Source organism: Hemicordylus capensis, chromosome 2 (assembly GCF_027244095.1).
Source record: "Hemicordylus capensis ecotype Gifberg chromosome 2, rHemCap1.1.pri, whole genome shotgun sequence".
Lineage (NCBI taxonomy): Eukaryota > Metazoa > Chordata > Lepidosauria > Squamata > Cordylidae > Hemicordylus > Hemicordylus capensis.
Genome location: NC_069658.1, coordinates 229,257,967 through 229,281,325, shown reverse-complemented (window position 1 = coordinate 229,281,325; position 23,359 = coordinate 229,257,967). Strand labels below are relative to the sequence as shown.

The following is a 23,359-nucleotide window of genomic DNA, read 5'->3' as shown; positions in this document are numbered from 1 at the left end:
GGGATTTCAACTCAGGCCTCTTCAGCTCAGCTCAGCATTTTAACCACTACACCATAATGGCTTTGTGATAACTTTGCTGAAATGTGTATTTCACCATCCTGATTTAAAGCAAGTGATTATTTTATAGCCAGACAGATCTAAAATACATTAACATTTTAAAGAACACAGGGAAAGTGTTTCTCCTAGTAGACAAAGTGAAGACCATATCATCTGTATACAATGAAATTGTACCTGACTTCCTAATTTTACTCCTAAAATCATCTCATCTCTGATAGATTTAGCAAGAGGTTCCATCACGAATGCAAATAACAACAGAGAATGGGTGTCATGGAAAAACTGACTCCATGTTTTTTGGGGGGGATGCTGCAGTTACCAATGGTACACAATGGCCTTATTGTGCTGCAGGGTGGGTCATGTGCAGAAGGGAAAAAGAATGTATATTTTTGTTGGTCCGTGATTGGTTGCTGGAGGTGTGTGGAAGCATTGAGATTAGTGCATCTTTTATTTTATTTATTTATTTATTTATTATTTGTTCGATTTCTAGACCGCCCTTACAGAATAGCTCCGGGTGGATAGCTATTAGGTTCACAAATATCATAAAACAGTCACACTCCCTCTGTCGAATCCCCGGTATAGGTCATACTTCAGGCCAACCAAGGCTGACTCAACCCCATAGCCCGCTCTAAAGCCAGTTTGAAATCAGTTTCCTCCAAAACCGCCTGAGCTGGTCGGCCACCACCCTCTCGATCACCTTGCCCAACCAAGGGAGATTAGAGATTGGCCTATAACTATCCATCGCCGAGGGATCCAGGGAAGGCTTCTTAAAAATAGGTCTAATGATTGCCTCCTTCAAGCATGGAGGCACCTTACCCTCCCTCAGCGATGCATTTATGATATTCACCAGGCCTCCTCGAATAATCTCCCTGCTAGATGGAAACAGCCAAGTTGGGCAAGGGTACAGAGAACAAGTGGTGGAATGCACCGCTCCAAGCAGCTTGTCCACTTCCTCAGGAATCACAGATTGAAATTGATCCAACCTAACACTGCAAGAAGGATTGCTGGACACTTCCTCCGTAGACCCTGCAGAAAATGTGGAATCCAAGTCAGCCCGAATACAGGAGATTTTATTCACAAAGAACCCACTGAGGGCATCACAGTAGAGCACCTCCGGGAGCTGATTAGAAATGGAAGGCATGGAAATTAGACTCCTCATTCCTCCACACCAGACAAGCCAGCCCCAAAGTGGATATTGAAGTCCCCCAGGACCAAAAGCCTGGGACACTCCAACACCAACTCTGTGACCAGCTCAGACAGCTAAGTTAGGGAATCATAAAAGCAGCGGGGTGATCGGTACACCAACAGAATCCCCAATCTGTGTTCAACACACCATGTGAATGACTTTGTGTGAATGGAGATCTAGTGAGAGAGAGATCGAGCTGGTTTGCTTACTTGGTAAGAGCACAGTACGTATATTCCCTTGCCCTCGTTATTCCCCCAAAGTGGCTCCCCCAAAGAGGCAACCCCCTTTGGTGTTTCCCCTTCGGTGGCGGCCCCACCACCACTGGCAGCTTCCTTCTTTATAAGTCCTGGGCCAAAAGCCCAGCTGGTGGAACCAGGGTAGAAAACTGCCAAGTCACCTTGGGCTTGGCCTCGGTCCTGCAAGGCACCACAACATCTCCACCAGTCCCAGGGTGAGGGAGGCAGATGGAATCAGGAGGGGGCAAAAGGAGAAGGGGGCAGCCAGGCAAGAACCCCAGACTCTCATCCTGATGGGTGCCCAGCAAGATGGTAGTCTCGCTACCATCCTATTATCTGGATCCTATTATTTGCATAATTAATAAGACTTCTGCTTATATATTTGGTATCCGCACATAATCGGGACTCTCTCACTTCATGATTGATAGCCCGGCATGTCATGATCAATAGAGCTTTGAATCTGACAAGACGCTGTGGCCCCTGCTTACTAAAGAACCTCTAGGGGTAAATTTTCTCCAACATGAGCAACCTTGACTTATTCCTCTTTCCAAATGAAATTCATTTGACAATATACCACTGCCAAGATCCAACTAAATGTTTTTTCATACATAAGCGTTATCAAATTAGTGAAATTCCCTGCAAGTCCAAGTGCTTCGAATGTCTGAAACAAGTGTAGTGGATCAACTTGATCAAATGCTTTCTCAGAATCTAGAAATACAGAAGCTCCCTCTTCATTGTTTTGTCTTGTCAAGATGAGATTCTTTCAAGAAAGGGGACCAAAGCTGCTGGGAACTTGTTTGATCTCAATTACAGCCTGTTTTCTTGAAACAAACACCCCGCCAGAACCAGAAGAGCATCCGTGTCTAGTCTGGACTATAGACGAGGTTTGGTAGCATTACATAGGGTCTTCATGGAAGAGAAAAATAAATATACATTGAAAAAGACTTGCATAAAAAGAATAACTTGCCTTTACAAAAAAGATTTGCATTAAAATAAAATGCATGGATTAAAACAGGTCGTGCTTGAAATTAATTAATTGAAATTGAATTTAATTGAAATTAAACAATCTATAACCAATCAAGGCTTGAAGAACTCTCTCTCTCTCTCCTTCTCAGCCCCAAAAGGCTAGCTCTAGTGTGCACTAAAAAGTGGCTCTTAAAGTATCCAGGGTTCTCAAACATTTCTAGTCTAGTCTCCAGAAAGACTGGCTCTATCTTGCTTTTCTAAATGGAACTTTAATGTTTTTTAAAAGTTTCTAGACAGCACAGCCATGGGGCTGGTGGTTTGAAAATGTGGTCAACTCATGATTCAAAGTTCCTTCTGTGTCTGTACCCTGGAGAGCCTGACTTTATTTTTATTTAACACATTTATATACCGCCCAAAACGCAAGTCTCTTTTTAATGGAAAGCTACCACTCCAGGAACCCTTCCTACTTCAAAACAACCACTTCATTTATACTATTCATCTTCGAAATATTGTCTTCAAGGGGAGACTGAAATACTGTTTGGCTTATTCACAAGGAAGGTGGGGGTTGTATGTTTTGCATGTTGTATGTTTTGTTTTTATATCTGTTTGCATTTATAATTCTGATATTGGAAGTCTGAGATTCAAGGAATGATCTGATGGTTGGCGTCTTCACTGTACTTTGCCTCTTCCTCTGGTCCTCTGTGGGGCGGAGTGAAGGGGGGATGGGCTGGGTCGCAGGCAACTCACAGGGCTTAGCTGGCAATCTGCTGTCCAGGAGAGAGTCCCATTATGTAGCTGAGAGGAGGAACCTTCTGCAGGACCAGTCTCTGCACAGACACTGGATCTCCCTCTCCCAAGATGCTCTGGAAGGCTGAAATCTCTCTCCCTCCAGATTGCCAGTCTCCTGAGCTCAGTGGCTGAGCATCTTCACATGCATGAGGTCCCCGTTTCAGTCTCTGCTCTGGCAGCATCTCCAGGTAGGACTGGGAAAACCCTCTTCCAAACTCTGAAGAGCTGCTGCCAGTCAGTGTAGAGCCTACTGATTGAGATGGCTGAAGGGTCTAACTCCATATAAGACAGTGAGGCTATTCACACGATTGAAGAAAATATGCTTGCCCGATTTTCTTCAGTCGTGAGAACCACCGATGGTTCTTGAGCAGCTAATGCGCTCAAGCAGCCTGCCCCTTAGCCCTAGCGCTCCGCAAACCCGGGCTATCGGATCTTGAGTAGCCGCAGTGTGGCTCCACGCCATGCCTACTCATGAGGAGACCCCCAATGGGGAGGCAAAAAACCACCTCCCGGCTCCGGGGGTCACATCAGCATGCTGGAGCTTGCGGAGGCTGATCGTGTGGGCGGCCGATTCGGCCGCCCAAAGCTCCCTCTCTGCTCATGAGTGGGTAGACCAGGCTTAGCCCGCTCTCCCCGCACTGCTCACCAGAAGAAACCAGGTCTCACGGATCTTGAGACCCAGCTCAGTGTCATATCTTCAGGGTTGTCCAACAGAGCATCCTCAGGGTTGAGTTTTATTTATTGCATTTATTTTCCACTCTTTCTCCCCTCACAACAACCCTCTGAAGTAGGTGAGATTGAGAAATCACTGGTTCAGTGTCACCCAAGGAGCTTAATTGCTGAGGGGCATTTGAGAGTGAATCCTCCAGCTATAATCTTCCAGTTTGACACGAACAAGGATACCACGAACCCAATGCCTTGGCAATATATCTGTACCGCACCCTTACCAACTAAGCAGACCAGCTTGATCTCTCTCTCGCTAGATCTCCATTCGCACAAAGTCATTCATATGGTGTGTTCAACACAGGTACATCAGTACCCTTCCTATCTATACTATGCAATAGAGGGGCCAGTAAAAAGGTTCACTTTTAACATGAATGAAGGTCCAGTCATTCACACAAACACATGTATGAGTGTACAGGCCGCTGTACAACAGCATGTCTGAACCAGGCTTTTTACTCTTCCCTTTCAAGGAGCTTTACCCAGAGAGGCCACATTCCTCCTATTCTCCTCCATGACTTCCCTGTACAGGGTTCTCTCGTCCAGATCCAGCAGAGCCCACTCCTCTTCCATGAAATGCACAGCCACCTCCTCAAAGGTCACCTGGCCCTGGAAGAGAGGAAGGAAACATGTTCACCCTCGCAGAAGACATAATGGTTCCTTCCTTGAAGCAGAATCCACAAGAGACATTCAGGAAAGGTAATGTGAGAAGGGCAGGGAATGTTCCCTGCAGGATCATCTATTACTTTTATAGACCAACTTTTTTAACAAAAATAGCTATTGCTATTGTATAAATAGAAAAATAAGGGGAGGAATGGTGTCCAGTCACAAAGGGGATGCAACTAAAAACACACGGCGGAGATACCAGCAACCACCCCTGGAAAAGATGCTCTCATGAGATGAAGAGGCACACTTACTCCCCGCCCACGCCCCGCTCAATACTTGAAAGCCAACCCTTTCAAAGGCACCTCCCTGTCTGGTTAGCCAGATTCCAACCTTCACAAGATTCAAGGCTTTCTAGTCAGCAGCTTGGACAGAAGCCAAAGGAAAGAGGGCCACTTGCAGCCCCAGAGGGGTGTCCAAGGAATAGGGCTTGTCTGTCTGCCCCACATTTTCCATTCCCAACAAGCCCTCCCCTACCTTCTTTGGTGGTCTTAAAGCATCTTCCATCCCACCAGGCAGAAGGGAGGGCTGAGAATGCATTAGCAGCGTCATTCCAGCACCTGCCAAGGACACAAAAGTGACGGGAAGATCTATGAGAATAAAAGAGAGAGAGAGAATCAAGTCTAGAGTTAAAAAATTCTCATGTTGGCTTTGTGCAGAATTCAAAATGCAGTTTGGGACACATCAGGTCGATGATTGTCATAACACAATATATTGTCTGTTTAAACTGTGTCAGAGGCTGGAGGGAAGGGTCTGCATGCATTCACCCCCACCCCCCAAAGACTCCGGTGAACATAAAAGCGAGGCAAGGATTTCCTCTGCTCTCCTTCTGTCAAATCTATCAGACAGGGAACTGGGCAAGATATTTAAAAAAGGAATGGGGGACGTGTTAGGGAAATGCCACTCAGGATGATTTCTCCAAGTGAAGATAAATTGGGATGGAGAACTAGTCTTGCAGTAGTAAGCATGAATTGTCGCTAGGCAGAGTTCATTTTTCTTTGCATTTGTATGGGTGAAGACATTGGAGCCCTCTCTGCCGTAAGAGATTCCCCTTAGGAGATGGGGTCATGGCTCGGGAGGGAGGGACTGGGTGCTTTCATGCAAAAGGTCCCAGGTTCAATCCCGGGCAGAAGGTAGGGCTGGGAGAAACTCCTGCCTTTAAACTCTTCCTCAGGCTTTAACTAACTTTCTGCTGCAGGCAAGCCTCCTTTAATTCTCTTTCCCCCCTCCAACCTTGCTAAACAAACCAATCCAAATAAACTCAAGTTCCCTCCAGTTTTTAAATTACAGCCAGTCAAATCAAACCCCTCCAAAATGTAAACCTCCCTTTCAGACCAAAGGGTAGAACAGCGACTGTGAACTTTTGACCCCTGCACAGCTTCTTAATACAGAACACAGGGAGGAAGCAATCACATGTATAATACAAACATTTGAAAAGCACAAAGGGGAGGTAAAGGCCTCATTCCTTCACAGGGGTAACTGAGAGAGAGGGGGAATAAGGGGGCACCCACCCCATACCTCCTTACCCAGCAAGGTGGCCCCACTGCTGCCCTCCTGCCTGGGGATCTCCTGGGACAGAGGCCTCGGCCTGGTGCCTGATGGAGCCTTCTCGGCCTCAGGGAAGTCAGGGGCCGCTTCCGACAACAGTCCTTGCACCTGAGACAGACGGAAGGAGAGATTCCCAACAGGGAGCAGGAAGAAAGGCATTAGAAAGGGAACGGGGCAGAAAGGTCCCAGAGGAAACTGCCTCATACCGAGCCAGATCCTTGGTCAAAGTACGTACGTATGTCCATTTATATACTGCCTGTGTTAAATCTAGCTCAGTCTTGGCTATACTGACTGGCGGCGACTTCTTTGACACTTTTTAGGAAAAAAGTGAATATTTGGCTCTTCACCCAGGCTTCTGAATGAAAGTATTGCTTTTGCTGCTGCTGCTTTGTGTTTTATGTTTTTTTAAATTGTGTTTTGAAATAAAGGTTTTATTTTTATATTATCTGTTCTTTTGTATTATATTTATTGTTTTAATTATATTGTGAACCACTTTGAGATTATTGTAATGATTGTTGGTATATAAATCCAACAAACAAGCAATGTGTATACTGCCTTTACTAAATCTAGCTCAGTTTTGTCTACACAGACTGGCAGCAACTTCTTCTCCAAGGTTTCAGGCAGGAGGTTATCCCAGCTCTGCATGGAGATGCCAGGGATTCAACCAGGGGCGTCCTGCATGCAATCAGATGCTCTGCCACATGACCAAGAAGGCCCCTAACCCAAGAAGGGGTTGAAGTGGATGGATCATCTCCATGAGTGATTAACTACTTGTTTTTTTGATGCCACATCTGGCTTCTTTGAGGATCTCCTGGCTCACATTCTGAGGCCTTTGCAGCTCCCAAGATAAACTGCTCTCTCACCTGCTGTTCTTCCTGCCTCTTGTCCTCTGCCTGGCTCAGGAGGAAACCTTCTGCCAGGGCCACTGCCTGGGAACTGGTCTCTGCTCCACACTCTCTGATCCAGCTCTCCAGCTCTGGGGGCAGGATGCTCAAGAACTGCTCCAGGGTCACCAGGTCCACAATCTGAGCTTTTGTAAGTCTCCCTGGCTTCAGCCACTGATGGCAAAGGCTGTGGAGTCGGCTGCAAACCTCTCGGGGCCCCTCGGCCTGCTGGTAGCAGAACTGCCTGAAGTGCAGGCGCTGGGCCTCTGAGCTCCTGACGTCTTCAACCAGCATCTTCTGCTTGGCCCTTTCCCAGAATTCCCCAGTGCTCCCCACTTGTCTGGCCTCAAGGCTTTCTCCTGCTCCACAGCTAGCTGGGTCTTCCTTCCCCATCTTTCATTCGTGCTCCAAGGCAGCCTCCAACAATATCAAAAGTCAAAGGATTTCCTTGTTGAGGGATGAAAGTGTTTGACTCCCAGATTCCACCTCATGGATCTTCTCCCTGTATGAGAAGGAGACAAATGCTAAGAGTCCAAGAGAGCCTTGAAAGGCAGAGTGGGGGAGGCAGGTGGTCTCCCCATCAGGGCCACGGAACAAAGCCTTCAATGCAGGATCCTTCCCTTTGGTCTGTTCCTGAGAACTCCCCACCCCACTTCCTCCTCCTCCTCCGGGCTTCCCCACACAATGGAGCCTCCTGGGGAGCAGAGTGCAAACCTCAGCTCCTTAAAGCCAACCCCTCTTTTCCCATTTCCAGCCACCACATCCACAAAGCTCTCCCCTTTCCAGGACACAAGGAGGGCGACTGGGATCACCCCTTGGGAATCCGCCTCCTCCAGTCTCTCCCCCACCCTTGGCTGCCCAGAGAAGAACATGCAGGTGGCAGGCCTGTCAGGGGAAGAAATCACTCCTCAGAGCACTCAAGTACCAACATCTAGAATGACTTGATTGACAAATAGCCAGAACAGAGTGTTTAGGGTTGAGAGGAAAAGGACAGACAAGGAAAAACACAACAAAACTGTTAGAGCTAACTCGTACTTCTGTACTTTTAGATGAGAGGCTTTATTCACACAGCTTCTCTTCACAGCTCCAGCCTTCAAAACAGACACACAGGAGACTCCCTCCAAGGTCCAAGACTTTAACCCTAACCGATAGATGTTCAGTTCTGTTGTGCGTATGACACCTCTGAGGAGGAGAGGAGTGTGCCAGCTGGGAAGGAATGCCTTATCTAAGCGAACCTCTTACCCAACATAGTGAACGCCTCTGGTTCTGAGCTATAAAATTGTATATATATTGTCAGAGGAATGGAAATAAAAAATGGGCAAGAATGTCCTCCAAAGATCAATCAACTGAGCGAGGACAGCATCTTATTGTTACCCTAACCCTTTGCTCTGAGCAAGGTAAAGGTAAAGTGTGCCGTCAAGTGGATTTCAACTCCTGGCGACCACAGAGCCATTTGGTTTTCTTTGGTAGAATGCAGGAGGGATTTACCATTGCCACCGCCTCCTGTGCAGTCTGAGCTTATGCCTTTCAGCATCTTCCTATATTGCTGCTGCCCAATATAGTACCAGCAGGGATTTGAACCAGCAACCTTCTGCTTGTTAGTCAAGTATTTTCCTGCTGTGCCACTTAAGGTGGCACTTGCTCTGTGCAAAGCTGAATGCAATTCTACCCTGTTTATTTGCAGGTACAGATAAAGAAGGAATCAGGCACAGAGCCCGACCACCAGCAGCCCATGTCCGGCTATGGCGGCAGCCCCGCTCACCCCGTGTCATGAGATGCGGAGGGCATGGTCTGACTCCCTAACGGAGCTGTGCAGCTCCGTTCGGATGAGGGGGGTGTCGGTGCTGTGAGGCGTGGCCCCTGATTGGTGGTGGCCCGTGTTCTTTGAACCTGTTTGCCCAATGGTGGCTCCGCCCCTGGAAAGGATGACAACATAGAGAAAGCTGTAAGTGCAAAAATACTATCACTTATTTTCTGTTTCTAGGAGGAGAGACATGGCCAGCAATCTTTATGAGCATCTGTCCCCTAAGATGGTACTGATGGCCGAAATTTGAGGGTCTGGCTCAGGGACTACAAATATTTTCAGGTTGCAGGTGGTAACCTGCAGGCTGAGAGGCCTTTTGCTCTCAGGTCATGCAAATGGCCTCTGCGCATGCATGGAAGCCATGAAAATAGTGAGCGGGCACATGGCTGACTGAGCCTCCAAGTCCCAAGAGGCTCCAAGACTGAGCAGCCTGTCCCTGCTCACTGTCAAGCTGTTTGCTCCCTCTGCAGTCCCTGCAGCTACAGGAGCAGCAGGCAGAGACACAGCAGCTCATCTCACTGTTCAGGGTGTGTGTGTGTGCAAGGGTGCAGTTGTACCCCCTGTGAATTTGGATCCAGATCAGCGTTTCCTCAGCAGCAGCAGAGTCTCCCCCCAGGAAAGTAGAATAAAAACCTCAACCCTTATCTGTTTTGTTTTGTGTGTGAGTGTTTTGTTCCCCTTGCTTAAGCCAGTCTGTTTCTCTTCCCACCCACTCCCATGAACTCTGTGTGTGTGAGAGAAGTAATCTCAATTTGTGTATATGAGTTTCTTCCATGTGTTTATGTGTGTGTGTGTGTGTGTGTGTGTGTGTGTGAGAGAGAGAGATCTACACTTTAAAATAATCATTATCAAAGTATGCCAAAACTGTTCTAGTACAAACTTCTAAGAAAAACTCTCCCCATCCAAACAACATGCCTTCTTGTGTGGAAATTAAAGGTAAAGTGTGCCGTCAAGTCGGTGTCAACTCCTGGTGACCACGGAGCCCTGTTGTTGTCTTTGGTAGAATACAGGAGGGGCTTACCAATGCAATCTCGAGGCAGTATGAGATGCTTTCAGCATCTACCTATATAGCTGTTGCCCAATATATGAGTTTCCCATAGTCTGGGAAACATACCAGCGGGGATTCGTACTGGTAACCTCTTGCTCCTCTAGGCAAGTTACTTCTCCGCTGCGGCCAAAAAACCCTATCAGAACAGCTTATGGACTGGGGAACCCCACCCCTGGACCATAAAACACACATTAGTCGTTCTGATCCAGGCTTCCAGAAGGGGTGGAGTATAGCTGGAACGCGGCCACTTCTTGGTGGGATTAGATGGGCCTTAGGATTGATCAGGAAGACCTATCCTTGTGCTCTCGAGCAGGTCCTCATGTTCCAGAGCACTCAAGAAGCCCAACATCCCCCTCACCAGATGGGTTGGGATCGAGAGACAAAGTTGAGATTCTTGCTTAAGGTGATCTCGGATGTGGCCCTGAGGATCCTGGGGGTCTTAGTCTTGGGGGGCTGTAATGTCTGTGCTGAGGCCACTCAATGCCATGTCCTCCAGGATGACCATAGGCTTTTCACCATTGTTACCTGATGATCCCACACATTGCTCTTGTCACTGACCTATCCCCTAAGGGAAATATGTTTCAGCACTCACATGTAGTCTCCCATCCAAATGCAAACCAAGGCAGACCCTGCTTGGCAAAATGTGAATGATGTCCCTCCCCACCTCCCCACAGCCTTAGGGAAAGGCTTTCCCATCTTGTAACTGAAATTTTTTAGCATGCAAAGCTGCTGTCTGCAGAGTCCAGTACAGTCCATACAGTTCAGTATTGCCGACTCTGACTGGCAATACAAAGGGTCAGGCCCCACCTAAGGAGAATGTAAGAGAGGAGATCAAGCGGAATTTCTTTTTCTTGCACAGAAGACACCAAGCGGATTGGGAAATGCAGTACGCATTTTGCATCACACACATTAGAAAAATGGTAATTCCCACCATGTGGATGAACTGATTGCCACTGATGACAGATATTATTATTTTTTATTTTACATTTAATATCACGCTCTTCCTCCAAGGAGCCCAGAGCAGTGTACTACATAGTGAAGTTTCTCCTCACAATAACCCTGTGAAGTAGGTTAGGCTGAGAGAGAAGTGACTGGCCCAGAGTCACCCAACAAGTATTATGGCTGAATGGGGATTTGAATTTGGGTCTCCCTGGTCCTAGTCCAGCACTCTAACCACTACACCATGCTGGCACGTGTGACATGTGCACTTGACATGCGTGCATCCATGCGGTGGGCACATGAGCAGTCACTGCTTCTGGCCAGGAATGGAGGAAGGGGCGGCAGGGAGGTACGCTGCCGCCCCAAGAAGTTTCCTAAAAACAAAGCACCGGAAGGGGGAAAGTGTCGGGAGGGGTAAGTGCACCCTCCCCCGCCCTTAAATGGAGACACACACATCCAGAGTCGAACCGCACCGCGGCGGTTCCGTGCACACCACTATTTCAGGCCAGGGTTCTCCTAGGCCTACCTGGATATGCTGCCAGTGAGTAAAGCTGGGGGATTCAAAAACACATAATCTGTTCCAGAAATCAGCTGTGAAGAGAAATCTAGAAGAAACAAAATGGAAAACATGTCCAAATTACAACTAAGTGCATGGCCTTTCATGGCCAGCAGAAAGTATGGTGTTCCGTTCCATGGAGTACTCAACACACATCTCAGTTTCCGTTGTGTCACATGCAAATAATGCCTGTCTCTTGTATGGTTTAAAGTGAAACCTCTGAAACCTCACCTCTGGCCTGTGGGCTTCTCAGAGGCATCTGACGGGACACTCTGTGAAACAGGAGGCTGGCCTAGAGAGGCCTTGGGCCTGATCCAACTGGGCTCTTCTTATGTCCCCTCTATTTTTAAAAGAAATCTGTGCGCAGAATGAGTTCCATTGTGGGCAGCACTATCGAGGCAGTGTGTGCTTTTCTTTTTAAGGGAGGAAGGGTTTTAGCAATGCCCCACTTGCAGATCCACCCACCAGTGTTGGTGCTGCCCCTGCACCACCCACTTCATCATCATCGTGATCATCATTATTAATTATTCAACTCATTTATATACTGCCCAAAAAACAAGTCTCTGGGCAGTTTACAAAACAACAATAAAAACAACTGACTATAAAAAGATTAAAACATTACAACCATTAAAATTTAACACATTAAAACGATTAAAACCACAATTAAAACAATATCTAATCAAAAGCCTGGGTCAACAAATGTGTCTGGACTGCCTGTTTCAAAGAGATGGGGAGGCTCTTCTCTCAGCAGGGAGCGGGTTTAAAAGCCTCTTCGGGGCAGCAACGGAGAATACCTGTCCCTAAGTAGCCACCAGAGAAGCCGGGGGCAGGCACATAACCACAGTAGGGCAGGCAGGGCACGTGCCCTGGGCACAGCAGAACAGGGGCACAAAGGTGCCTGCCAGCCCCGCCCCCCGCCTCAAACAAAACTGCCACACATTCCTGCCCCAAATTTGCCTCAGCCCACAGGGGCGGGCGTTCCGCTCACCGCAGGGACCGTGCCCTGGCTGGTCACTGCTGTGCTGAATGTTCTCTGCCTCCCATCAGCGTGCTGCCGCCACCGCGCACACCAACCCCCCCCCCATGCAGGCTGAGGCACATTCTCGTCCATGAGTCCCACTCCTCGTGAGATCTCTGGGCATGCGGTGCTCCTCACTGGGTGGAGAAGGAGCATGCGCACTGGACAGGGCACGTGGATGGTGGTTGTGACTGTGAAAGAGCGTGCTGTTCTTGTGCTGCTGCTGCTGCTGGCCTGGCAATTGCGTTGTGCCCTTGAGTTGTGTGTTCTTCGAAGTTCGAAGAGACAGACTAGAGAGGCAGACTAGTGTGGTGAAAATCACTCCATGGTGGTGGTGATCATTGCATTGCTTTGCATTGCATTGCACTACTATTGGGGAGGAGGAGAAGGACTACTAAGTAAGTGACGTCATTCAAACTACTGGCTCCAAAAGAACAATCCTGGCGGGGGGGGCAGGCAGCATGCAAGAAGGAGGGAGCTCAGCCAACCACATTAAGCCTGTAACAGGGGCGGTCACTGGGTGCCCAGGAGGAGGTGTGCACACACATACAGGTAGGTAGCACCACCAGGCAGCGTCTAACTAAGGGAAGTTTTCTTGTAGAGGTGTGCTGGTGCTGGTGTCAGAAGCGGGGTGGGGGGGCAAGCTGGATGCATCTCTCTCTAAATGTTAACAGCCGGCACAGGCAGCGTCTGTCTAAAGGGGAAGTGGGGTGGTGTTCCTGTGTGCGGCGTGCTGTGGTGGCATGGAGAAGCCGGGGTCCGGTGGGGGTTGGGTCGTGAGCCGGGCAGGCTGTCCGTATTTTGTCCCAAAAGTCTTGGGAACCAACTATGTCTCCCTGCGAACACAGGCCCAGAGCACTGCACAGACCCTGCCTGTTGGGTCTGCTCTCTCCAGCCCCTGACCCATCGGGGAGATCTTGCTGCTGCTGCTGCTGCTGCACCTGCTTAGCCGGCCAGCAGCCTCCCTTTCATGCCAGCCCTGAGCACCATTTGCCCTCCTTGGTCTTCATCCTGTTCTCCTTGGCCCAACTCATTCCTGTAACTGGCACAGATTTCCTCTTGCACCAGCTTAGTCGGGAAAGGGAGTGGGGGTGGAGGGGGCGTGGTGGGCTGTTCCCCTGAGCCACATTTTGCCTGCTGTCGCCAGGCGCCAGCCCAGCCCAGCGCAGAAGGGGGAAGTTTTCCAGTTGTATTTCTTGCCACCAGTTTCCCGTTTTGCTCATTCAAGTCCTTCCTCCCCTATAATCTAACCACGTTTTAACTGAAAAGGTTAAGGGAGGAGGAGATGGGGGGAGGGGGAACCTTGCAAGTTTCCACATCTCCCCCATCTCCCCCTCCTTGAACCTTTTCGCTATGTAATGCATGCTAACTTAATTATGTGCCATCCTCAAAATGGATTAGCTGATTCAGCCCATCAGGAAAGTCTAAACCTCCACCGATTTAATTAAGTAGACAAAATCAGATGAACAGAGACTGAAACGATCATTAGGAGTAATTAGTGATTTCTTAAACATGGTGTTGCCAGCCAGGCAGTTTGTAAATAAAACTAGCAGCCCTTGGAAAATTAGCTGGAATTAATTGTAGTTTGGGGCAGGAGGAGAAAGTATATACTTGTAAACATTTCGAGGATCAAGTAAGTCCTTTTATGTTCACTAAAAAACAAATTGCAAATGCAAAAAGGGAAATTTCCTTACAATTATGAATTATGATTCCATGTGACATGGAAAAAACCACATGGAATCCTAATTCATAATGGTAGGAAAATTTACTTTGAGTTGCTTGTATAGAAATAGGAACAGCTTAGTAAAAGCTAATCATGCTGGATGAGAAAGCTGAGTTACATGCTTGGATGGAGAGAGTGCAGTCAGTGTGTGTGTGCTGGGATGCAGGAATCCCACCCACACCCTCTACTATTTGCTGAGTAACAAGAACAACTGAATAACGAATTATATTTCTTACCAAACAGAAAAATTAAAATGTCATTATCCATTTATTTGAATCTACTCACACAGGCAGACTGAAGGTTAAACAAGTCAGCTCAACATTACCATCACATAGCAAAATGTTTTTGTGAAAGCAACTCCACATGACATTTTCAAGGGCATAATCACCCATATTCCATTGTCAAGTTGTTTCATGAGGCACATTAATTGTGCTTATGTTGGGTCAACTCCTGGAAACACCTGTGCTTCAAATGTGGTCAAATCAGCCCCCACCCATTCAAAATATTGTCTATCACTGAAACAAAGAGTTAAAAAATGCTGATGAACTACAGTTGTTAAATCCAAATGTTTAACGGTTTAACTCCATGATCTTCTCTCTCACACACAACACAGTGTGGTTTAGAGAAACTAAGAACACACCACAGCTCCTTTTTCTTTTCTCTACAAACAGCAGCAACGCATGAAAACAAGTTTTCTGAAAGATGCTGTGAGATATTTATATGGTGGGGGGCTTGCCATTTCAGTGCTTGCCCTGGACGCCATTCTCCCTAGTTACGCCCCTGGCGGGGGGCGCACTTGGGCAGCGCCCCCTTCCCCCTGCCCGGCGCCCACCCAGCCCCAGGAGTCTCGCCAGCCCCCACGGCCAGCCCGCCCATCCCAAACACAGCCAAATGCTGCCGATGGGTCATAAACTCATCCTCGCTCCAGTCCCATCAGCACCACCACATTCCCCTGCCCTCCATCCATGGACAGCGGAGGCTCCCAGGCTGCCAGCCACAGCCCCATCTCCTCTCAGACATGCCCCCCTTGCCCCACATCAAGAGCCACCCTCTCACCCACCCAGACCCCAAGAACCAATCACGACTCCTCTGCCCCCTCCCTCCGCCTGCCTGTGCCTGCCACGCACCTGCTCAAGCTGCTCCAGAGGAGGAAGAGGAGGAGGCGAGTCCCGGCTCGGCCCTCTCGCTGCATGAGGCTCGCCAGTCAGCCAACCAGCCCGCCCGCCCGCCAGGCTTCCTTCTAGGGGCTGCTGCTGCTGCTGCTGCTTGGACAGACCTCTGCCCTGCGGGCTGAGCGAGGAGGAGGAGGAGGGGGAGGCAGGCGAGCGAGCACCGCCCACCCGTCCCTCGCTGCCAGATCCAGCGGCGACCACAAGGGCCGCTGCTCCTGCTCCTCCTCCTCCCGCTCATTCTCCCCTCGCTGGCACGCAAACGCAGGTGCTTCAAAGACAAACAAGCTTTGGGACATAAGAATCAACACACACACACCTTGAAGCTGCAATACACCAGAACAGGCTCCGCGCGGAAGCTGGAAACTTCTTTCAAAGAAGAAATTGTGAACAAGTTACTTCCCACTGACCTGCACATGCTGTGCCGCATTTTGCATTTAGTTGAATGCACTAGGAATGCGGTCACCAGCTAGCTGCTGCCTGCAGCCCCCTTTCCCTGGGAGAATTGTGTTGATCCAGGAAGGGCTTCTTGGATAAATGCATGTTCTATTCATTTCTGATTGTTTTCTTTTAAAAGGAGAAGGGAAACTTAGAAAAAAGGTGCATAATATCGCAGTGTTTCCACACTTCCTCTCATGCAGAGCATGACTTGTCCCCTTAAGCTAAGCAGGGTCTGTTTGGGTTGCATACAAGAAGTGTGAGCACTGTAAGATATTCCCCTCAGGGAATGGGGCCGCTCTGGGAAGAGCATCTAGGTTCCAAGCTCCTTCCTGGGATCTCCAAGATAGGGCTGAGAGAGATTCCTGCCTGCAACATTGGAGAAGCCGCTGCCAGTCTGTGAAGACAATACTGAGCTAGATAGACCAATGGTCTGACTCAGTATAAGGCAGCTTCCTGTGTTCCTATCTTACTAACTAGGTCTGTTCTGGTGCAAAAAGAGTGCTTTGCAGCTTATCTGGGTGGTGGGGCAAAAGGCCTTCCTCATCCAGCAGCATCTTCTGCTCGGTCCTTTCCCAGAATTCCCCAGTGCTCCCTGCCTGGCTGGCCTCAGGGCCGTCTCCTGCTTCACAGCCAACTGCCTCTTCCTTTTCCATCTTCAATCTGTGCTCCAAGGCAGCCTCCAACTATATAAACAATTGAAGTATTCTCTTGTTGAGGGATGAAGGTTTTTGACACCCCCAAAGCCCACCTCATGGATCTTCTCCCTGTATGAAAAGGAGACAAAAGCTAAGAGTCAAAGAGTCCCTAGAATGGAAGAGTGGCTGAGGCAGGTGGTACATAGGAAGTTCTAGAAACATAGGAAGCTGCCGTATACTGAGCCAGACCATTGGTCTATCTAGCTCAGTATTGTCATCACAGACTGGCAGTGGCTTCTCCAAGGTTGCAGGCAGGAATCTCTCTCAGCTTGTTGAAGTTGGAAGATGATGGGATATGTGATAGCCTCCTGTGCTGATAGGATTTGTGATAGCTTTTCTAAACATGCTCAAGCAAAAATATTTTCCTGCTCTAGCTTAAGTTGATGTGATATTAAGTGTATATTAATCTCTTGTAACAGGATGCAGTTTGTCGCTGCCTGTCTCTCTGAGAGAGGATATGGCTCGACCACAAAAATGTTCCAAGAGGTGACTGTTTTGCTATGCAGTAACTTAGAAAATTGCAAGAAACAGGCCTGCCCTTTCTTAGTGGGGCAGGAATAAGACAGGTGTATAGGAAAGGTACAATAAGAGCTATCTCGGCAAATCAAGGCTTGTAGGACCAAGTGTATAACCATACATGGACAAAGGAATCAGTTGAGCTAAAGTGCGCAGGTGCAAAAATAAGTTTTAAACAGCATACTATATAAGGAGGTTGCCCTAAATTCTCGGGGCGGCCGCCTACCTCTTGAGCTCTGTGCTGTGACAATAAAGTTTGATTTGAAACTCTGATACTGGTGTCTGGCAAATTACCTAACCAGGGTGGGAAGGGGAGGGGAGCCCCCTCGGCTTTCCCACAACAAGCCCTATCTTGGAGATGCTGCCAGGGAGGGAACTTGGAACCTTCTGCTCTTCCCAGAGTGGCTCCATCCCCTGAGGGGAATATCTTGCAGTGCTCACATATGGAGCCGGTTCTCATGATCAGTGAGACCCGGTTTCTGCAGCAGAGCGGGGAGAGCGTGCTAATCCCTGGGCGGCCGGATTGGCCCCCCCACACGATTGCCAGCTCCATGATGGAACCGGTGGGGGCTGGGGAGCTCGGGGGTTACGCAGCCCCTGGAAGCTCCAGTATGCCCTGCGCCCAGAGAAGAACGTGCAGGAGGTGCAGGGGTGTAACATGTAACAGGGCAAGGCGAGACAGTTGTCTGGGGGCCGACATTGGGGGCATGTCACATGACTGACTTCCCCAGCCATGCACCCTCCCGGGCGTCCTTCAGTTGTATTCATTCTCCGAAACAGATGTGAGTGTTAAGACCTGGAGCTACCAGAAGAGCATGTCTTTCGAGCTTCGGGGGGGCGGGGGGGCGGGCGCATTTTAAAATCTTGTCTCTGGGCCCACCCCAACCTTGCTACGCCCCTGAGCAGGTGGCAGGCCTGTGGGAGAGAGAGAACGCCTCAGAGCACTCAAGCACCACAGTGAGATTTACTTGGTTGAAAAACAGCCAGAACGGGGGTGGGTGGAGGGTTAAGAGTTGAACTGAAAAGGACAGTCATGAAAAATAAAATAAAACCGTTAGCACTCACTCCTGCTGCTGATCTTTTTGCTCTTCACAGCTCCAGCCTATGAAACAGACACACAGGAGATTGTGTTCACTCCCTCCAAGGTCAGGACTCTAAGCCTAACCTTCAGCCCAATTGCTGGGTGTGAGAAGAGCAAGCCCATTAAAGAGTATCTCGAGACAGATACTTAAGGTTCAAAAGCCAGTCAGGTTTCTTGGAGGAATGACATACTTGGGTAGGAAAGCATATGCATTCAGGGTCCAACTCCTCTCTTCTGTGGATCCCTGGAAGGGATTCCTAGAGCTCTTCATGCTCCTGCCTAGTTCTACAATGTTTGGATTCAAAATCAAAAGAGCTATTAGACTGGGACTCAGGAGAGAAGAGTTACAACAGGCAGGTGGGTCCCAGCGGTCCAAGCATTGCATAGTGGTTAGAGTGTTGGGCTAGGGCCAGGAGGACCTGAGTTCAAATCTCCATTCAGCCATGAAGCTTACTGGGTGACTATGGGCCAGTCATGTGTCTCTCAGCCTAACCTACCTCACAGGGTTGTTGTGAGGGTAGACATAACCATGTACACCACTCTGGGCTCCTTGGAGAAAGAGGATGTGTGATCAGTGTGGAAAGGAAGGTTCACTTCATTTCTCTCGCATTTTTCTGAGGTCACAAATCTTATTGGCCCATGTGATAGGGCTCCATAACACTGTTAACACCCAGGGGCACTGCAGAGTGGGAATGCAGGCTGAAGACACGCTAAATCAGGTTAGTGTGCTAGCAAGACTTCTCTAGTCTCTCACCCATGGTCACAAAGGAGAGAAACAGCTGAAGCATTGCTAATGCAACTGCCCAATCGTACCAGAGAAACATGGACCAGGGCCAGGACTACGTGTGATCTTGAAAACACGTGTTTTCTTTTGCTTTATTCTCCTTTTATTGCACTTTCTCCCCCACCTGAACACTGAAGTCTTTTGCAAAAATTTATCTGCCTGAACAATGAGCAATCAGGTGGTTAAAAAAACAACAACCCTACATAAGGACAGCCCAGCTGGATCATTCTTTTTCTATCCTATTCACTCAAAATATCTCTTGGCAGTTGACAACTGAAAAAAGAGAATGACAACCTAATCAACTGCCAACACCAAATGCCTAGGTGTATCTTCAAGGCCCTAACAAAGAGGTCAAACCCCAGCTTCTTTTTGTTGGTCCCAAAATAATGTCTCCCCACAGCCAACTCTTTTCCAAACTAAAAAGCCCCAGATGTTGTATCCTTGCTGCATAAGGAAGTTGCTCCAGGCCCGTGATCATGGCTCTTGATGTGATCATCTTGGTTGCCCTCTTCTGTACCTTCTAGCCCTTGTAGAAGTGGAGTTATGGAGCAAAATGTGTGGTCACTATTCTGCTCGACTTGCATGAAGGCAGGTTAGGGAGAGGGTCACAAGTCAACTACAGTAATCCCCTGAGGAATGTCGAAACAGGGAAACATGTCCAAAAGGTTTATTTAGGAAGTTACATACTTGGATAGGAAAGCCGGTGTCCCTGAGCTTTATGTCTTCATAGTGCAAGATCAGAAGAAGGATGGAGGAAAGGTAAAACTACAACAAACAGGTAGGAAGGGGAGGGGGAGCCCTGAGAGTATCAGTCTACCAAAAAGTCCTAGAAGTGGCTTGTTTCATGGCAGGAAATGACAAAAACTTCTGGAACAAACAATATACAATTCGTTGGTTGGTTGGTTGGTTTATGAATGCACCATGCTCCAATTGATTTGCAACCCAGAAGGTCTGAGAACTGTGAAGCGTTTGTTGTGCTTTTTATTTTTATTTCTTTAGAAATGCATCATACGTCCAAGCTGGTTGGCCATGTCCAAAAACCTCACTCACACTTTTGACACTGTATGTCATCAATCAATAGGATTCTGTAAGGATATGAAATGTGAAGGAGGCCCCACACATGCTGATTTGCCCTCAGCCCACCTGCTTAAAGTGCTTATGAGCTGCCCAAACACAGTGCCTCCCCTCCTGCCCTCACTTCCCACAATGTCCACACACTGGACAGAAGTCTAGAGGGGAGGAAAACAGATGTCTGAAGACGCAACCTGCTTAACTTGCCAGTTGTAGCCCCCCCTGGTGGTGGCACCAGAAACAAAAAACTGAGAGGGCACAGAAGGGGCAAAATGCATTTCTGGGGTGGGCAAGCTGTGGGTCCCACATGTTAGATTTTTGAATCAGAAATGGGCAGCTGCTGGGGTGGTGGCTACCTTTTTGAGGGATGCTTGGTGCAAGAAATTAGGTACTTCAGAATTCTCCCTTCACATCTGGGGAATGGGAAACTCAGAAGTCCAGGTTCTTTGCCTAATGTCTTGCTTGTTTTGTTCCCCCTAGACTCATGAAAGCATACAGACAAGGGATTAAAAGTTAACAGCATTTATTCTCACCCAATTCTTGACAGTCTTCAGTAGATAGAAGCAAGAGACAGTTCTGGGTTCAATCAGTACACCTTAAACATTTATCAGAGTGTTTTGGTTAGAAATTAAAAGTTAATGGTTTGAGATATATTTATAATACCTGTTCCTGTTTCTTGCAGTTGCACTTGTGGTTGCCTCTCTGTTCGGGCCTCTTGACTTCCTCTTTTCCCTTCTTGCTCTCCTTTCTCCTTCTCTATCTCTCGCTCTCCTTAACTTCCTTAGTTAACCCTTTAACACACAATCTCTTAAGTACAATTGTGGAGTCACCCACACAACCTTGCTCCCCCGCTCTTCCCAATAATGACTGGTCAGAAGAATCCAGACCACTGATATCCTATAATTCAATTTGTCACCCCTTTTGACATATAAATCCATTGGTCAATTCTTGAATGTGCAGAAGAAACTTTCAGAATCTGCATCAGGGGCATCCTATACCATAAAATACTTGGGCGTGCGGCCGTGCTGCCCGTGTCTTTTTGGGCTGTTCTGAGCATGCGCAGAGCGCATGCTCAGAACGGCCCAAAAAGACACGACCACCCAGACACGGCCGGCCATCTTCTTTTAAATATTGCGAAGGACGACTAAAAGGCCTAAAATGCCCCATTAAAATGCCCCCGCGGCTGTCGCCGCCAACCGTCCGCCCCCCTCTCCAAGCTTTAAACCCCCACCCCCACGTTTAAGGACCAAAACGGCCCTTGAAAATGACCCCGAATGCCCACGTGGCTATCGCTGCCAACCGCCCGCCTGCCCTCCCAGCTGCCAAAACCTGCTTACCAACACAACTCTCCTCCCCGGGAGCACGTCCTAAAATTGCTTGCATGACCAACGTAGAGAAGGAGAGAGGAGCTCGCGTGCAGAGCAGCTCCCTCCTTAAAGCCTCTTCCTGCACTGCCGCTTTGGCCGAAAAGGACGCCTATTGCGTCCTTTTCGGCCAAAGCGGCAGTGCAGGAAGAGGCTTTAAGGAGTGAGGAGCTCTGCACGAGCGCTCCTCTCTCCTTCTCTACATTGGTCATGCAAGCGATTTTAGGACGTGCTCCTGGGGAGGAGAGGTCTGGGCAGCTGGGAGGGCTGGCGGTAGTTCGGCAGCGGGAGCCCCGGGGGAATGCTCATGGGCCGTTTTGGCCCTAAAACGTGGGAGTGTGGGTTTTTGCTTGGAGGGGGGGTGGCTGGTTGGCGGCGGCAGCCGCGGGGGCATTTTAATGGGGCATTTTAGCCCTTTTAGTCATTCTTGAAAATATTTAAAAGAAAATGGCCGTCCGTGTCAGGGGGTGGTGGAAAGGAGGACTTGGGAGGGCGGGCTGCCATAACACACAGTTGCACAAGCACAAACAAAAGTACACAGTAAGCCCAGCTCATGGAGTGGAGTGCAGCCGCCATTTCGTCACCCTTTCCCCGGCCAACCAATCACATATTGCGAAATTCCCCCCCACCCCTTCCAACTAAGGGCGGGAAAACAGCCTGCAGAAATAATGGCCGCACGCAGCAGCCGAGTTCACTAACGGTCTCCACTTCACCGTTAGAGGAGATTATTCCGAGAGCAAAACAGGACGCTTATTTCTGGCTCTTCATTGCCAAAATTAGCTCATAACATCCAGGAGTGGCTTTCTATTAGTGATTTACAACCAAATACTGCCAGGAGTCTAAACTCCCTGAAGGGAGTCAGCACACCAACCGGCAGGGAAGCCCTCAGAACCAGAGAAAGTGCTTCTCCACTCACAGTGGAGCAAACTTTGATCTTTTATTTAGCAAACTTAACAGAGCACAGCACGTTGATGATGACTGTCACCACATTGTCAAAATTTACTAACGAGAACCATGATATCAGGCTGCAGTCACAACTCCCTGAGGGGAGACAGCACACCAGCCGACAGGGGAGCCCTCACAAGCAGAGAGAGTTCCTTTCCACTCACAGTTCCTTTTCCACTCACAGTGGTGTATAAATAAATACTATGAGGGCAGAGGGGGGAGAAATACACAAAATTACTTAAACCAAAAATAAAAATAAAAATTCATGAATATGTTAGAACAACGCAAGGGAGAAGAAATAGTAAAACACAAAAAGGGGGGGGATACAGGAAAACAGTAAAGAGAGTAAGAGACAGAGAGATAAAGAAACAGACAGAAAGATTAAACCAAAAAAAGGAAAAATAAATAAAGGGAGGGTAAAAGCTAGCGCCCGTTATTATAACGGGCTTAAACATACTAGTAACTATAATAGAGCAAGGGGAGACAGTTGTCTGGAGGCCCACTGCCTTGGCCCCCCCCCAGAGACAAGTCACATGACTGATTCCCCCAGCTGCACACCTGCCCGGGCTTCCTTCAGTAGTATTCATCCTCCGAAACTGATGTGAGTGTTAAGACCTGGAGCTACCAGAACAGCATGTCTTTCTCTAGTACACACACACACACACGTTTTACTATGCTTTTTGTTACCAGTATTCAGCCTCATTTAAGATTCCTTTATTTCATGAGCTGAGCTTCAGTGAGGTGGTGGGCATTTTAAAATCTTGTCCTCTGGGCCCACTCAAACCTTGCTACGCCCCTGATCGGCATCATAGGTGTTTTGATCGAAACACATGCAAATCTTGTGCTTTGAGCATGTTCTATTCTAATGTCTTTGAAATAAAATCTAAGCTCAATTGGGGAAGCAGCCCAAACTAAATTGGAGAAGCGGTCTGTCATGCCACTTGAAAGAACATAGTTTGACATTTTAAACTGAAAGAACACCATTTGACATTTGAAAAGCAACTCCAAACTAAATCGGGGACTGTAGGAGGGTTCAGAAACATGTCTGGAATGTGTCTTGAAACAGCAGCTTGCATCAGACAGGTTGAAAAGCACCTGGTGTTCCTGAAAACAATGTCAAGCAAACTGGTCAACCGAGCCATGAAATCAAATGCCCTCT

At 48.3% G+C, this 23,359-nt stretch overlaps 1 pseudogene; it reads right to left on the bottom strand.

The window, feature by feature from the left end:
* The window catches only part of LOC128341670 (zinc finger protein 420-like), a 44,056-nt pseudogene extending 28,555 nt beyond the window's left edge, over positions 1-15,501 (bottom strand).
* Positions 15,502-23,359: the final 7,858 nt, after the last annotated feature.